The 6,000-nt window shown below is 39.8% G+C and overlaps 1 protein-coding gene across 6 annotated transcripts in view; it reads right to left on the reverse strand.

The window, feature by feature from the left end:
* LOC134350662 (synaptosomal-associated protein 25) overlaps window positions 1-5,757 on the reverse strand; it is a 161,076-nt gene extending 155,319 nt beyond the window's left edge. For 2 of the 6 annotated variants that reach the window (XM_063056160.1, XM_063056158.1), the window contains exon 1: window positions 4,389-4,634. The gene's annotated coding sequence lies outside the window, so the exon portion shown is untranslated. Of the gene's footprint in view, window positions 1-2,203; window positions 2,324-4,388; window positions 4,639-5,458; window positions 5,479-5,635 lie in introns of those variants that run through there. The other 4 variants (XM_063056161.1, XM_063056162.1, XM_063056159.1 and 1 more) reach the window with 4 other exon arrangements.
* Window positions 5,758-6,000: the final 243 nt, after the last annotated feature.

Below are 6,000 nucleotides of genomic sequence, written 5' to 3' on the forward strand. Positions count from 1 at the left end.
CCCTAATATATCTGCCTCTACCATCACCCCTGGTGGTTCCACTCAACCACCAGTCTCTGTGTAAAGAACATTTCTCTGACATCCCGCCCATACTTTCCTCCAACACCTCAAAATTATGTCCCCCTTATATTAACTGTTTCCACCCCAGAAAAGTCATTGTCAATCCATTCTATCTGTGTCTCTTATCATCTTGTGCACTTCCACCAGATCACCTCTCATCTTCTTTCACTCCAAAGAGAAAAGCCCTAGCTTGCTTAGTATGATAAATGTTGTTAATCAATGAAATTGCTTTCTCTTTATCTGATTCCATGCAAGATCATGCATTTATTTGGAATTGCATTGTGAGCATTGGAACAAGATGGTATAACTTTCCAATCATCAAAACATTCTTGTGAAGGCTGCTCTCTTAAAGAGTGCTTTATAAGGAAAACTATTATGATTACCTCATCATACATTGATTACATCACAGAATGATTCCCCCAGCCTTATCCAAAGACAGAGATAATACAGTATATCAATCTTTGTTTAAACAATGTTAAGCCCAAAAACAATTCACTTCTGTACAAATTAAATGAATGGCTACAATCGTTACAATTGCATAAGTACAGATAACAAAAGAAAAGTGGAGATGTATTGCGCTTTTGTAAAAATTGTAAAAACATTTTGTAGAAACTGTAAAAATTCAGAACTTAGGAATGAGTTTGGTGACACGTAAAGATTGACCCAAAGCCAATGGATAATGGGGCACACACACCAAACAACAAGAATGAGCAAACCAAGCCTCAGCATAAAGAAGGTGCATACTTCAAGCAATCTGTAGATTTGCAGATTTCCTCATGTCTGCATACTTCAAACACTATCTCTGCAAATCTCAGCAGAGTTGATGGAAAAGTTGCTGTGCACTATAGTAAGCAATAATGCAGCACAGTTTTACTAAGTCACTTGTAAATTCAGACTTAAACTCAAAGGATTCTAGAATGTGTTTTGCATTGATGACCCAGTGGTAGCCTTGACAGACATTCAAACCACCTCCAAACCTTGTCCCAGTTAATTGGTTGCTTGCCTTGGAACTAATAATCATTCTCTCTGTGCTGGTTTGAAGATAAATTCTAAGTCATATAGATGTATGAATTTTCATTTCAATTTTAAACGGACGTAAGCCTATTTCCAAACCCAAACCCATAATTTGAGTCAAATATGCATGAAACCAGTAATTTTACCTTTTGATATTTGCAAACATTTTTAAAAAATTGTTCCATTGTAGGTCCATTCCTAAGCTGAGGCTGATTTGTTAGGTACAACAAGAATGGACAAGTTTGCACTCATTTGTGTTGTACTTGATTTGTAAACATTTGATGATAATATTGTTCTTCAGGTAGAGAGCTGTTCATTTCCTCATTGATAACACTTTAAATACTAAAAAAATATGAGCAGCATTTATTGTTATCACTTGTCCATTGCAAGGCAACGTGCTTTCAAAAGGGATGTGCCAAGACATGTCAAATTGTGCTCTGAAGCATATCTGTTGATTGCAGGCACACAGGACACATTAATAAGATTTCTCCACCAGGCTGACAAAAATAACTAAACTGAGCTTGAACACATTGTCATTACACACTGAAACAATCACTTGATTTACCACGTTGTGAAGACTAAGCTTCTGAATTTCTGTTTTGCAATTGTGAAATTGTAATTACAACAAAACTAGTATCTTCATGCAGGAAAAAACGGTAAACTAGCATGTAGTAGAAATTCAAGCAACACACATCAAAGTTGCTGGTAAATGCAGCAGGCCAGGCAGCATCTATTGGAAGAGTTTCAGTCGACGTTTCAGGCCGAGACCCTTCGTCAGGACTAACTGAAGGAATTTCCCAATGCAACAACGGAGATTGCTTCAGACTGAGGTTCAGATATTCTGGACAGAAAACAAAGTTTTGCCTTGTATCACACTGTGAATGTTTGTATTACTTTGAGTGAGAAACTTGAAAGAAGTTCACTTTTGTAATATTGATAGCCTGCTCAAAGATATTGTAGAATTCAACTTACAGTTTCAAATTCATGTACGCTGACCAGTTAAGGCCTTTATTATATTAATAGACTTATAAATAGGCAAAGGGGATAAAAATAATTTTAGAAAATTAGGTCAGCAATATTTTCACACAAGGTTACAAATTTTTATTTGAAATACTCTAACTACATTCACCTTTATTCTCTTTTTAGAAGGGCAAGTTGTTCTAGTTGAAGGATGTTGCTATCGGTGCTCCTCTATGTCATTTCACATTAAAGCTGACCTTGGAAGAGGATTACATCAATTCTCTCAAAACTCAGCAATGACATGAAACTTCCTTGTAAAGGTCAACGAAAGACGATCTCATATTAAAGCTGGAAATAGTGGAAGCAATGAACATGTCAGAAAGTGTTTTCCAGAGAAAAGCAGAGTTAACGTTTCAGACTGACAGCATTTCATCTAATGCAAAATCAGTGAGGATTAAAGCTAACACTCTTTCTCGCTCCACGTATGCTGCACGATCTGTTGAACTTTCTATGTAGTGTTCATTTCACATTTTCAACATCTACCGTATATTGTCCTGATAAAGGTTCTCTCATAATGTAGCTCTTAAATAATAATTCAGATCCATCTCTTCGCTGGGATCCCATAGTCAATTGAATTATAAGCTGGTACTTTATAATACTCCAGAGAGCAATCTAGTGGCAAGAGTCTGCAATTACGTTGTGGCAACTCAGAATGCAAAGCCCCATGGCAAGTGTTGACACAGTTATTTAGGATTGTAAATGCTGTCACAAAGAGTAAATATTGTAAATTAAAGCACGGCAGAAATTCTGAAAGAGTACACATCATGCGACATTTTAAGCGTATACGTATACTTGGTCCCATGAATGAAAATGGCTTTTCTGGAATTAAATAATGAAAACCACGAGGTGCGTCATGTTGTCACGTTTACATGACGCATTCGGGATAAGAATTGAGATGGAAAGAATTTTGCTGTGAACCTTTTCATTCAATAACCTGGAATGTTATGGGTGTTCGATCACTTGAGTATATGCAAGGGTGCAATACATCTTTGAAAGCAAAGGTTATGACGGCTGGATTTGAGGCATGATCTGATTGATAATAGAGGGCCCGAGCGGCCGTTATGGCATAGGCTCATTTCTGTTTCTTCCTTTCTTACGGTACTTGTCTCCAAAGACATTTAAGGTCGTCCAGTCTTCGACAAATTCAAACACTTTTGCCTTCCCCCACTTTTGCCCCTCCTAAAAACCGGCATTTAATTAAATATGATCCATTCTTCCCAAGATTAACAACATTTCGGTGGTGATAAAGATAACTGAAACTTCGACCAGTATGGATGGTTTTATGTTAAGCCATTCTAGTTCGTAAGTGAGGCTGCTCATTTTAAGTTCCAAATCTAGAATATAAATTTGCAGTTAAATGTATCTCAGATTTCTGGTACACATCGACCCCAGATGACCCTGAACACAGTACTGAATGTTTAAAAAACAGCAATTCTTGCGTATTTCCTACGCGCGCGGCGCGCGGCGAAAGACAAAAATAGGGGAAAATACCTAAATAAAGACAATAACCACCTCCCTTCCCCTTACACCAAGCCTCGCCACCACCCCAGCCATCGAACCACGTGGAAGGATTTCATTTAACGTAATTACGCAAAGACCAGTACGTGAATCAGAAAGGCATGCTCATGGAAGTTTTACAATTTTTAAACAAAAAAAGAACAAAGAACCCAGAAAGGCGCATCAGGTGCACACGCACGCAGAGGGAAGAGAACTGGCTCAAAATTGCCCAGTTTCACAGAACACAGAGAAATAAAACAGACACGGGGGACCTAACAGTAAAAGGTGGTTACGAAACCATAGCCCTGCAGCGAGTCAAATTCTGTCTCATATTTCGGAAGCGTTAGGCACGACTGAGGATAGATATTTATTGCCCTTTCTTCTCTTCAAAGTCCCTTTTCCCTTGTCTGTTTTCAAAGTAAATCTTGTGCGTGCCTTTAGTGAAATTGTTCAAAAAACACAATATAGACTCGGATTTATTTGTTCATCCGAGAGCGCTGTAATTGATTTGTCAATGTTGCTATCCAGGGTGCTGAAACCGCCCGTGGCCAGCGGCTCACCCCTAGGGAATTAAAACGAGGAGGGGGTGTTGTTTCATAAAGAAATTCTTCCCACTATCCCCACCTCATTAAAATATAAATTTATGTAGACTTCAACATTCAGAAATCTAGCAGTTTAACTAAAACATAAAATTCCACACCCAACGACAAAGACTGCACTCACTTGCTTAAACAGATTTTCTTTTAGGAGAGTATACAAGGAGAAAGAGCCGCACAACTTTGCCTGGATTTCCTTACCTGATTTGTAGAAATAAAAATATGGATTCAGCTTCCAACTTCGGGTTGGTCCACCGCTGTAAATGCTGATGAGTTCGGAGAGAAAGAGGGAATCCGCGGTGAGGCACGAATTATGCTGCTGTGCTGGTTTTGCCGCCTTCTGCAGTGTGTGTATGCGTGCGTGTGTGAATATAGCAAGTACTAGTGCCTTCTTCCTCCCCACACCCTCTCTCGCTTTCTTCAATGGCAACCGGTCTCGTTCCCATCGAGCATGTCCGCCTTTGACGTCAGGGCTTTATATAGCCTTGGCTGAGCGACAAGCATCAGGCACTGGCTTTGAGTCATCACAGCTGCTCTCGGGATTTCTCTCCTCCCCTTGGTTCAGAGCGTCTGTCACCGGACCAGATCAACTGGAAATGGACATCAGATCTCCAAGCTTTGCATTGATGATACTTGAATGTGTGTTTGCGCGCGTTATGTGCAAGCGCTATTTGATTATTTAAAAGACCGCTGCTGAGTTTTAATACATGTTTTCAGGTGTGTCATTTATTTCGCAGCGGGGGGGGGGAGATCTGAATGGGAATGCCCCCGACGCTGTCTGAATTCTTAAAAAGAAGCCTTAGCGCACTATGCATTATGCTAAACGTGATGCATTTTAACAGCAGATGTGATAACAATCTGAAGCAAATGGCATGAATTATTTATTGTGAAATAAAAACTTGCTTTAATCCCTTTTGCTTGAAATGTTAATTGTTCATTGTGCACTAATGTTCTCTTGGGACATTTTTCGAGGTAAAGGCGTTGCGTAAATTGTGTGATGTAATTTAGTCTCTCATATATACCCCCATCTAGACCTAACGTCACTATTCAATGGTTTAATACCCCAGTGCAGGGAATTAGTCCAGCCCAACATCATATAACCCAATCATTATGCCACTCAAGAGATCATTTAGCCCGCTGCGTCTACCCTGACTTCTGTAAACTCCGTCCTCCCGCTCTTTCCCCATAGTTCTACGATTTACTTACTACCAACCATAAACCTTTCCGAAAGCCCTGTTTCTGATTCTGCGTTTCAGATAATAATTACTCACTGCGAAGTATTTCCGGCACTTTCTTGCTTTTTAAGTTTCTAATTTCCAGCGTATTTTGAATTTATCGCTTGCTCTGAGAGGAGACGGTGCTTTTGTGGATGCAACGCGCGAGCACGCACATCGCTGTATTAACTGCAGCACTTTAGGTCCAGAATGGGGGCGGGAGAGTATACTCACAAATCCATCTCCACTGACTTTGCTCTGCAGTCATCTCTTTACATGGTGAAGGAAAGAGGTTCTTCAAACCAGAGAGCATATTAAACGAATGCCTGACAGCTTTTATTTACAATCTGATTCAGTTGCACCCGACATCTGAGCGTAGCACCGAACTATAGCGCAATCCCACTTGATGTGTGGGATGCCCGATGCAAAGTTGGGGTCTATTAATAATTCATCTTTAACGATATTGCGAGGAGCGTGATTGGACTGGTGCTCTCCACGGACCTGAATACAAATAATTTCAGGAAATGACGCCTGAGTTTGTCTTGGAAATGCAACTTTTAAAGCGATAGACAATATCTCCATTCCTAGCAGTGCAAAAT

This window comes from Mobula hypostoma, chromosome 8 (genome assembly GCF_963921235.1).
Source record: "Mobula hypostoma chromosome 8, sMobHyp1.1, whole genome shotgun sequence".
NCBI classification, from domain to species: domain Eukaryota; kingdom Metazoa; phylum Chordata; class Chondrichthyes; order Myliobatiformes; family Myliobatidae; genus Mobula; species Mobula hypostoma.